The sequence below is a fragment of the Bidens hawaiensis genome, unplaced genomic scaffold (assembly GCF_021521415.1).
Source record: "Bidens hawaiensis isolate Kalapana, Puna unplaced genomic scaffold, B.hawaiensis_p1.1 tig00041765_1, whole genome shotgun sequence".
NCBI classification, from domain to species: Eukaryota; Viridiplantae; Streptophyta; class Magnoliopsida; order Asterales; family Asteraceae; genus Bidens; species Bidens hawaiensis.
In genome coordinates this window covers 78,798-91,357 of record NW_027497403.1, presented here as the reverse complement: position 1 = coordinate 91,357, position 12,560 = coordinate 78,798, and positions in this window count along the sequence as shown.

Genomic DNA, 12,560 nt, shown 5'->3' with positions numbered 1-12,560 from the left:
CGATGGGGTAACCAAAGACCCATCGCAATACTCGATGGGGTAACCAAAGATCCATCGCGATACGCGATGGATGTCACACCCCGACTAAAGGCGACGGAACGTGCCGAGGTGTAACGATTGCCCATAAGAGCATGACACTAATTAAAGCGACAATATTTAAAAAACTCATTTCATTTCACAACATCGAAAATGACACATAACAATATTCAAGAGATAGTCAATACAAAATATAACAAAATATAGCAAATCAAATACTGTTCATTTTTTATAATAGCTTAAATGTCTTGACATTCGTTTTCTTCACAAGCATCGAATCAACCGAGATGCAAACCTGTAACATTTCATAAAATGAGTTTGTCAACATAAAGGTTGGTGATCAATTCTTAAGTTTGAGCAAAAATAGTATATAGTATGAAAAGCCACAAAACTAGTATACAAAAACAATAAATAAGAGCTATAAATTTGGATAAAATAGTTATCGCTAACAAGTTAGCGACACCCAACTATAAGGGGATGCCAAATAGTTTAGGATTTTATATTTATCGTTAATTGCATTACGTTAACGACACCTTGCCATGAGGGGTTTCCAAATGGTCTAGGATTTATAGTTCCACCATCCAAAAGCGATAAACACATAGGAAAATAAGCATAGAACACCAAATCGAGCAATTATTCAAGTAAAGTATACAACAACGTTTGTGGTTTAAGACCCAAGTATAAAACATTTAGTTTAGATAAGATGAAATGTCACCCCCAAAACAAAAGATAGAAAACGGGGTATGAAGTTACTCACGTTCAAGTAATTCGGCCCATCGTCGTTATCTCATGTTGAGATCTTTTTGGTCAAAAATATGCTGAAGGCTTTTATGATTGGTAAAAACCACACATTTTGTACCATAAAGGTAATGTCTCCAGATTTTGAGAGAGAAAACGACGGCACCAAGTTCGAGATCGTGAGTCGTATATTTCTTCTCGTTGACCTTAGTTGTCTTGATGCGTATGCGATGACTTGAGCTCGTTGTATGAGAACACAACCAAGGCCTTGATGGGATGCATCGCAAAATACAACAAAATCGCCGTTTCCATCGGGAAGGGTTAGAACGGGAGCATCGCAAATCATGTCCTTGAGAGTACAAAATGCTTCCTCTTGCTTCGAACCCCATTCGAAGGGTTTCACTTTATGAGTGAGAGAGGTAAGGGCAAAGAGATCTTGGAAAAATTCCGATTGAAATGTGAATAATATCCGGCCAAACCGAGGAAGGATTGAATTTTCGTATGAGCCGTTGGAGTTTTCCAATTCTTAACGGCCTCAATTTTAGCGGAATCAACATGAATACCTTTTTCGTTTACGATGTGTCCTAAAAATTGAACTTCCTCGAGCCAAAATTCACATTTGGAGAATTTGGCATAGAGTTGTTCGTTTCTAAGAAGCTCGAGAATGGAACGCAAATGATGTTAGGCTTTGGATTTAAAGAAGATGAGAATGTCATCAATAACGACAATAACGAATTTAACAAGGAATGGTTTACAAACGCGGTTCATGAGGTCCATAAATACCGCGAGTGCATTTGTTAACCCGAAGGGCATAACCAAAAATTCGAAATGTCCATATCGAGTACGAAAAGCGGTTTTAGGAATGTCTTCTTCGCGAACACGCAGTTGATGATAACCCGATCGAAGATCAATTTTGGAGAGACAAGTTGCGCCTTGAAGTTGTTCGAATAGGTCATCGATACATGGCAAAGGATAACGATTTTTAATTGTAAACTTGTTATGTTCTCGGTAATCGATGAACATATGAAATGAACCATCCTTCTTTTTCACGAAGAGAACGGGAGCGCCCCAAGGAGAAGAGCTTGGACGAATGAAGCCTTTATCGGAAAGTTCTTCGAGTTGGTTTGATAATTCTTGCATTTCCGATGGGGCTAGACGATAAGGAGCCTTGGCCACAGGCATCGTGCCGGGCACAAGATCGATTCGGAATTCAATTGGGCGAACGGGAGGAAGACCGGTGACATCATCGGGAAAGACGTCGAGGAAATCACGGACGATGGAAATATCTTGGATTTTCCTTTCCTTTTTGTCTTTTTTCACCGAGAGAGCTAGAAACGGAACATACTTTTGGCGTAAGTACTTTTGCGATTGATCACACGACATGAGATTAAGCCTTCGAGGCGTTGCGTTGCCGAAGACCTTAAGAATTTTACCGTTGACAAGCGGAATACGAATGAATTTATCGAAACAAACGACTTCGGCACGTTGCAAAGACAACCAATCCATGCCTACTATGACATCGAAACTTTCCATTTGCATCGGGATGAGATCCATAGAGAATTTATGCTTGGAAAGGATGACAGAACAATCGCGGACGACGGAATTGATGGTAATAGAATTTCCATTGGCGACTTCAACAGCGAACGGTCGAGAAAGCTTAGTTCGAGGCATAGCAAGTTTCGACTCAAATTTTAAAGAAATAAAACTTCTATAGGCATCGGTATCAAATAAAATAGAAGCCAAATGATAATTCACCAAAAACATATCGTTCACGACATCGTTCGCCACTTGAGCTTGATTTGAATTCATCATAAAATCTCGCCCTTGGTTGCCATGGTTCACTTGTGGTGCTTGTTGGAGAGGTGGAGGTGGTTCTTGGATTGCTTGGATGGGTTGGATGATTGGTGCATTGAGTTGGGGTTGATAGGTTTAGACTTGGTAGGCTTGGGTTTGGTAATAAGGTATGGTCACGGTTTTGGCTTGGTTGGCAAATGTTAGGTGTGGGAAATTGTTGCAGAAACGGTTTGGATTCCCACAATTAAAGCAAGCTCGAGGTTGTTGGGGTTGGTTTGGTGGATATGGTGCATATCGGTTTTGGGAATTTTGGGGAAAAGTTCTTGGTTGGTTAGTTTGGTTAGGTTGAGTTCGTTGGGTGGATTGGCATGTGGTGTGGAGATGGCCTAGTCCGATACAAATGGTACAATGGCGACAAGGCATGTTTGGTGGGTGGTGAAGTTGGCAAGTGTTACATAGCGGGGAGTCTCCAACATAGGGTTTTCAGTTTTATGGTGGAGCTTGGGTTTGTTGTTGTGGTTGAGGTTGGGTGACGGCATAGTTTCAGTAGTTGGTTTTGGGTTTCTTTTTGTTGTTGTTGTTGTTGTTGTGACGGGATGAGTTTAAGTAGTTGATGGCATGTGGTGCGGGTTCAACCTTGGCTTGGGGAGCGGGCTCAGCTTTGGCTTTCTCGGTCGTTATCTTAATGGTGAGGGTACCCACTTTCACGTGATTTTCCGACAGCGCACCGACCAAAGTGATGGCATCCTCGAGGGTCACGGGTTTGCTACTCATAACAGAGTCCCGGATTTGCATGGGTAGACCCCCAATATATTTTTCAAGCTCACGCTCGGTCGGCGTAACCAAGTGCAGTACAAGGATTCTCAACTTGTGAAATCGGAGCGAGTAGGCGGCATTATCACCACTATCTTCCTCAAGCTTTTGGATCTCGTGTTTGGGACATAATTTCTTCATCATAAGCGCCTTGAGATCGGCCCATGGAAGAGCCATAGCCGTATCCGAACCTTGGAGGTGCATAATACTACCCCACCATGTTAGAGCGGTTTTCTTAAACATGCTTGAAGCAAAATTTGTCTTTTTCACTTCGGGGCATTCGCTATGTCGGAACACACTCTCGAACGATTCGAACCATTGCAACAAAGTAGTCGCGCAATTGGTTCCAAAGAACTCGGACGGGTTGGCTCTAGTAAATTGCTTAAGCAGGTAAGATGCAGGTTTGGGTTCAACGGATGCAACAACGGGTACGAGTTGGGCAGCTTGGATTTGGGTTATAAGTTCGAGAATCACAGCGGCCATTTGTTTGGCGACAAGAGCGGCCAAACGTCGGGTGGAGTTCTTGCGCGGTTGGCGTCTTAGCGGAGGCATGCTAAAATTTGTAAAGAAAATGGGATAAGTCTTGGGTAAAAAGAAATGAATATAAGGGTGTATAAAAATAAACTAAGATATCATTTTTTTTATTGTGAATCCTAGAGTTAGTAAGTAGAAGATGTTAGTGATAGATAAAATATAAAACTTTGTTTATAAATAACAAAACCGTAAACAAAACGTAAATGATTTTGAGATGGTTAAAGCTTGAAAAATTTGAGATTGTGAGATTTATAGAGTCGGAAAATCGTGCATGAACCACCATGACTTGATATTCCAACACTAAAAGTTTATAAAACACCATGTTGGAGTCTATACATGTGCACAAACCACCGCGACTTTTTCATGTTTTAGACTCAAATAACATTAACAATAAATCGAGATACAACGTCATGTCAAAACACTATTCCACGAACCACCGTAGTTCTATTGTTTTAACACCGAAAATTAGGATGGCGATCGGAACGCTCGCATTTGACTACTTAAAAAATTGACATATATAACATGATTTGTGGCCTCGAAAACGAGCACTATAACTCAACCATCCCAGGTAAGTAAATCACCTTCGATCCTTAGAATTTTTTTGTCAAATGGTCATTTTATAATGTCTCGTTTTCTATGATGGCTACAAACCCGATATAAACGCAACTTTTAAGGGATTTGAAAAGTGATCCAAGTTACTCTTGTAATCCATAAAACACAATGAAAAATCTACTTTTTGCGTTTTAACACAAAGGTTAGTGAGCAACTCATAAGTTTAAGCAATAATAGTATATAGTAAGAAAAGCCACAAAACTAGTATACAAAAACAATAAATAAGAGCTATAAATTTGGATAAAATTGTTATCTCTAACAAGTTAGCGACACCCAACTATAAGGGGATGCCAAATAGTTTAGGATTTTATAGTTATCGTTAATTTCATTACGTTAATGACACCTTGCCATGAGGGGTTGCCAAATGGTCTAGGATTTATAGTTCCACCATCCAAAAGCGATAAACACATGGGCAAATAAGCATAGAACACCAAATCGAGTAATTATTCAAGTAAAGTATACAACAACGTTTGTGGTTTAAGACCCAAGTATAAAACATTTAGTTTAGATAAGATGAAATGTCACCCCCAAAACAAAAGATAGAAAACGGGGTATGAAGTTACTCACGTTCAAGTAATAAACTTGAAAGATTGATTATTTGGAGATTTGCCGGAACGACGAGTTTAACGTATGAAGCCTAAATAAAAGAAAGTCTTGGATTTAGAAAGGTTGTCTTGAAGTTCTTTAAATAAAATAATTATTGCAAAAAGTAAATAATTAAAGTTCAAGGTTTTAAATGTAACTATTTAAGAATTTATAACAATAACCCTTTAAAAATGTAAGTTTGCTCGAAACCGGGTTAAAGTATCTAACATTAATATTTACTTAACCTATGTTAAGTAATAATGTGAGAAAAATGCTAAATGCAAGTTCCTTTGGGACAAAGATACTAAAACGGGTTTTTAACGAGTGTTCGGGTTGTTGGTTCGGGTCTTGATAATTGGTCAAACCCAAAGTCAACTTTCCAAAATAATGAATGTTATGAGATAACTCAATTAAACTTTATAAGACTTAACCAAGTATGTAGATCTATTGTTTTAGAACTAACAACGTACGTTAAGCGAGTATTCGGTTTTGTCGGTCCAAACTATGTTATGAGATCAAGTTGAATCCAACATTTCCAAGTACTTAAGAAAATAATTAAAATCATTTTGTAAAACTATTTTTAGAGAAATATACAAGTCTTGATATCTAAAAACACACTTATGTGTCTTAAGCGAGTAAAAATCGGATTGGTTCATTTTCCATCTCACAATATGTTCCTTGATGGTTTCCACATGCCCAAATATCATAGATCTTGTATAATAATTTATAAATGAAAAATATTTAAGTTTTACAACTAAAGGTTATCAACAAGTCTTTTAAGCAAAAGTTTCGGTTTGGTTAGGTTTCCATCTCCCAACGAGTTCATAGATGGATTCCACATGCTTAATATCAAAGAGATTTTAAAAATGATTTTTGAAACTTGAATCTAACATTTAACATGTTTAAACAACTATTTTAACAAAACTAGTAAGCAAATGTTCGGTTCACGGTTTGGACTATTTACGGTTAAACCGAGGTTAGTCTCTACAAACCCCCACCATGGAACTTCATAAATATGACAAAAAAACTAAAAAAAGTAGAAGTTATTCATGGTTAGTATTTGAAAACAAGTTATGTGTGTGTATATATATCAAGAACACGAAGTCCTCCATGAAGCCTTGCCTTACGAGGTCTGAAACTTAGCCAACCAGAGTCGGAGAAGTAACTACCAAAGGTAACAAGGGGTGTGTATTATATATATGTTGTACCACCATATTCAAGTGTTAGTAATGTTAGATGAACAAGTTAGAATGAAAGACTATGGTTAGTTTGACTTGAGAAGTCAAACCTTCAAGAATACATAAGGGATAACAACCTTGAATCTATGGAGTTTTGAGAGAGAATTTGGAGTAAGAGCAAGTGTAAAAATGAAGGAGATGTGTGTATATATAGGGTAAGGTTCAAAGCTCCTTTGCAAGGTTCTCTTTTATGTTTACATGCAAATAGGTTGGTTAAACAAACAAGCAAGCACAAAACAACAAACAAAAAACGAAATAGTGCCGCAGAGAGTGTAGACGTCGCGCGGCCTCCTTTTTCCCTCTAGTCGCGTGGCGTGGCGTGCCTAGGGGGGCTGGCCCAGCTCGTCTTTTGTGGTTCGTTTGTGCGTCCGGAAGTTCATTTTTTGATGTAATTTGCTCGTTTTAAGTCCGTTTTCGAATCGGTAAAAAAGGTTTTTTAAAATTGAACAAATGGGAATGTTTTGGTAACATAAAAATCCTGTATTTTATATATCATGAGTTTCGGTTTACAAAACGGGTCGGTTTACAACATAAAACAATGATATACGAATACAAACAAGACCCGAAATTGACGAATGTCACAATGGACTTGCACACAAATCGATATTTGGGCGGATTAAAAATACGTGATGGCCAAACCTATAGGACCATCACGATACGCGATACCCTGTTAAGAAACCAGGTACATGTGTCCAACCACGTGTCAACACATGGCATGTTTTGACAGGCCACGTGTCATCACGTGGCTTGGTGGTGCTAATTGCGGCGTCGCGCTACGCGATGGGGTTAAAGGAAACCCTTCACGTATCGCGACGGGTTGCAAAATCTACCAATAAAAGGGGTGACGGGCATTGAGGCAATCTAATCCTAAAACACATTCATTCACACACACATAAGCCTAGCGAATCGTACCCGACTGTTTGGACAAGCCGATGCTCCGTTTTCTCGAAGTATGTGCAAGTAACGAAGTCCCAAATGAGTTATCAATCATATAAGCGTGTCTAGATCAATACCCTACCCATCAAAGTTTACTCTTTTATTATTATTATCATTCCTAGTACTCGTACTAAGGTAGGAGTAATGTTTAAGTTATTCAAATTATAGCGTAGACATTAAACGAGGCTATGGCATTTAACCTTGAAAGTAATTTATAACATTCATAAAGAATTTTCATAAAACGTTAATTCTTGATGAAGTAATGTTTACAAAGATATATTTTGGCGGGCATGTAGTAACTGTAAGGGGGATAACACTAGTAGTGAGTTTCTTGCCTAAGGAAAAGTAATTCGTATAAATCTCAATCAACCGCGGGCCTGTTTACTTACCTGGAGAAACTCACCGACGTGTTAGAACCTATTAAGCCAAAGCATGCTATATCTAACATCACATTAAAACAAGTATTTTTTTCATTTCAAAGACAAAGTTAAAAACTTTATCACGGTTAAGCTTAAAAGCAATAGCTTAATCTAGAAACACAATCCACATATTTATAAGGACCTTTTTATGTATAGGTTAATATCATTCCTATTTACAATCAAGAAGGTTTCAAACGCACACCAACGGTACAGGTGAAAATGTTAACCTTTACAAACAGTCAAAACATATTTATAATCAATAAGATGAACGGGTTGTTTATCTTAGAGAGTCAGTCAACGTTTTCAAGAGATTGTGTGACCTCTAAAAACGTTATAATACAAAATAAAAAATAAAAGCAACTCAGATCGATTACACATTTGTCTTGATCCATACATAACTGTCTAGCCTAAACAGTTGAAGGCTATGTGGCCGCGAGCTAACAGTCATAATTAGTTCTCCATTAGTGATACGTGGCTCGGGGAACACTTTTGTGTGTGTAGAGTAGTGGTACAAATCCTGGAAATAGAAATATTTCTGTTGAGATTGTACATAAAACTATATTTGTATTGTAACTGTTATTTAATTATTTTTGGAGTCATACGTGTTCACCAGCACATAGTTGACGTATTTTTCCACCCATGCAGGTAATTAAGTACTAGTAAGCAATAGTAAGGATTGGAGTCATCATGGAGATAGAGGCACGTTACGAGATGGCTCAGTTTTTCGATGAATAAAATCCCTGTAATATAAACATATATTTTGTAAACAAATACTTGAGTATTTAATTCCCAAGTAAATTTTCAATGTAAATTAATATTTTAATCAACCTAAAGACTTCCGCTATAATTAACCCATAAACTCTGATATATTTACAAAATAGGTACCAACTATTGGTCACACTTCTAGGCTCTAAGTTGGGGTGTCACGGTTAGACATATAACTTAAACATGAAACACATTTTCGTGGGTTATCCCGAACACAACGTGTTTGACCCAAAATTTTATTATATTTTTTATGGCCCATTTCAAATTCTGAATAACTTCTCAATTATACCTATAAGACAAACAAAATAATAAAATTTTTGTGAAATAACGACGTATTAGCAAGATCTATATGTATAAATAATGAGATGATGAGAGAAATAAGATTGATTCTTATTGATGTTACAATATGGAATGCATGTGACAACTCGGACTTTTCGAAATCTATATTCTTATTAAAACCCGACCCATTTCGATGTTCGCATTTATCGAGAAAATTAACTATTATTATTATATTATTATTTAATTAATTATATATGATATATTTATAACTTTCAAAATATGGAAATTATAACCCCAAACTAAACTATTACCTATATATGATTCCACCTCTAATATTTGAGGACCTTTTTGCAAATTATACATATAATACCCATGTTCGTATCCTTAACCCGATAACCCGTTTGATTTCTTGGTCCTCAATTCTCGTCACAATCACAGTAATTGAATAATTTGATATGTTATACCTTCCTTAAATCGGCCTAACAGACACCCTTGTTATGTTAAGTAAATAAAATTCAATATCTGCAGCGTGTTAAACCTAGACGACCCTAAACCGCATTCGTTATATATGATATCGTTTATGTATACTCAATTAAACTTGTAGTGAGTATCATCAAACCCTAGTCGTCCTTAACCCTCAAATTAATTTAATTATTGTTGCTGTTTGGTGGTCTGTTCATCAAGCTTTATAGTCGGCCTTGTTCTTGCATAATTAACCATCTTACAAGCGTTGTTTAAGGTATTGGATTATACCATATTATTCGTCATTCTATGCTGAACAAAACCCCTATGGTTAATCGGCCAATTGATTAGCAATATGGCCGATTAAGATTGTTAGGGTTCTTAATTGAACTGGTTATCTTGTCTGTCTTTTTATATTTTTCTGTTTCTGGTTTATATCCAACTAATCAGTAGCAGTTGGTGGTGGTGGTGTTGTGTTAAAGGCTTGCGGGCGCTGGGGACCCGGGTTCGAACCCCCCAGCCCCGTTTTTATCTCCTTTATTTTTAAAAACTTGTTTTAATAAATATATTAATATGTTAATTCACCTAATTAAATATTGTAAATATTATGAAATATGTAATTAATTATTAATAATTAAATAAACGTTATACTATTAAAACCGACATATAAGTCGATCATTTTTTCGAATTTGGGTTACACGCTATATATATATATATGTATATAGAATATATAAATATGTATATAGATTATTAAAAGAATTTATAAAGGTAAATTATTTATTATCTATTAATTTTTAGTTACAATACAATTTTTTTAAGGAATCCTTTTTAATAATAACTTTTTAAATAAATTACTTTACACCCTTAAAACACGTTCATATCTCGTTTCTTTATTAGTCTATTCTTTGACTTGTCGTATTCTTCGCTATTATACTTGTTAGGATTTGTCCTTGCTACGTCTCAACGTGCGTGACGTCTATTATACCATCATTCTTATCGCTTACTTTTACTCCCGCTTAATTGCTAAGGTGGGTATTTCACTCCCCTCTTTTACTTATTTTAACCGTTTTGGGGACATCTGCGTTCATAGATATTTTAATATTATATATTACTCAACCGCAACTGTTTATCCTTGTGTGTTAATCAGTTTGCCTAACTTGCTTTATTTGAACTCTATTTGCTTACTTCGGCAACCAATGTCCATTTTTATGGCACGGTTTAGTCCTTGCTTGGTAACCAATGCCCATTTATATGGATTGGTTGAGCACTTTCTTTATGGTTTGCTTTCTTTATAATTTTTTGACTGTTATGTGCTATGGCTTATCTGTATATCTCAGAGGAACAGTTTGCACTTTTACTTATTATCATATAGTGTCTCAAATCTGGTGATTTACTCACTCAACATTGTGTTGACAAAATCTATTTTATTTTTAACGTATATGCAGGTTATCGTGTGATATGATTCCCAAGCTTGTATTTGAAGAAAACTTAGGTTGCATGCTAGAGAAGAAGATACAAGAATTAGTATATTGGAATTAGTTTTATTTGATTAAAATTTAGTTTACGTACTTTGGTTAATTTGATGTAAATGATTATTTAATTAAACATAATAGATATTGTCACATTTAACATCGCATGATAGTACCTTGAGAGCTGTGGCAATCAGTTCACGTCCCGGCATTTCCGCCGTAGGTTGGGGTGTGATAGATTGGTATCAGAGCCGAAGGTTTAAGAGAGGTCGTTAGTGGTGCCATAGTAACATGTTTAGGAGCCCCATACGTGCTTATCTGTTTACCTTTATGTGATCAAATTAAATTGTTTACAACTTTCTTAGATAATTATTTATTATCTATTGTATTGTTATGCACACACACACAAACTCCGGGGCTATGTCTCACCTGTTGTTTTCACTCGTTCACCTTAGGGCTAGGTTATGTGGCATGTCCCTATCACAAATGAAAAGGGGAGAAACTGTGAGTTGGGCACTGGCAAAACGGTTCCAAGAACCAAAGGTAAGACGCTATTCCTTACCTGGGTGATAACCTGACCACAGTACTAGACCCTATGGACCCGAGCGAGACCCAAAAATGCCATATGACTGACACCCTAAGCTGTCAACCGTAACCACGTTAGTGGTTTTATTCCTTATAATATTTTTAAACCGAATTCACGGTGGTTCGTGGCTTAAACTCGGTAACCTATCGATTATGGTTTTACGATATTTTAGGTGGTTAATCGGTAATCCCGACTATCCATTTCTTGACTTGTTTTCGTATTTTTGTTGGAGTAATCAACGTGGTGATTCACAAGATACTCCGACTACCCATATTTATTTCGATAGTTCGTTATTTAGTTTGGTCGGTTAAAACGCCGTGTAACGCTCATTGGGCCGACAAACTTCATTGCGTTGTTAATTCGTTAATTAGTTGGAACAATCAAATTGCCATGTAACGCTCATGGGCTGTCCAACTCAGTTGTTTTTCATTAGTTCATTGGGCCATTAAAATTGCCATGGATTGCTCATGGGAGGCCAACACACAAACTTTGATTCGTTAATTGTTTGTTAAGTTAACTCAATAAAATAAATTTTAACTTTTAAACTGACATCCTCTAATTATCACGCATTAAACTTTTACTACATCAACAAATAAATATCTACGCAGTGTACCCCCTTACTTTACAATCTTTTACTTTTATTCCTCATGATATCACATATTCTTAAAAGCAAAGTTATCATAAAACAACTAATCTTCTATTAATGATTTCTTCAACTTACCATTCGCCTTATAAATTCTTTACTTTTGGTCCTTATAGAATGTCTTCTCAAAGAAACCACCGTCACCCTCGACATCAATCAACTGATTCTCATCACCACCGTATAGCGCTTGTATAGCCAAAGAGTTAACTGTTGCGATCCCTAGACTAGTGACCCAAATTCAAAACATCAACGCAACCGGTCCAACTTTTACCACTAACATCTCTGCTGGTAACGAAAAATCATCTACCACCACTCATCCTCACAACAAGAAACGTAAGAACCCGACCGCAACCAATCCTACTCAACCGCGTCCCCGAAACCTAACTTATTCCCTATAAAAGGAAAACTTCTTATATTTACACGCTTTATTGAATTGCCTTCGTTTTCTGAGTTACCCTTCTTACTTCCGACTTTGCAGTCATCGAATGGGGGTCATGTGTATTAGCTATTTAAGGTAGCTTGTCCATGAGGCCCTCAATGTACCAAGTCTCGTTTCGATCTTTAAGAGGCTTTGTCTTATATCATATTAATGCTAAAGCCTAAGTCGACACTCTATCACAACACGTCAATTTATCATGACTAACATGCATT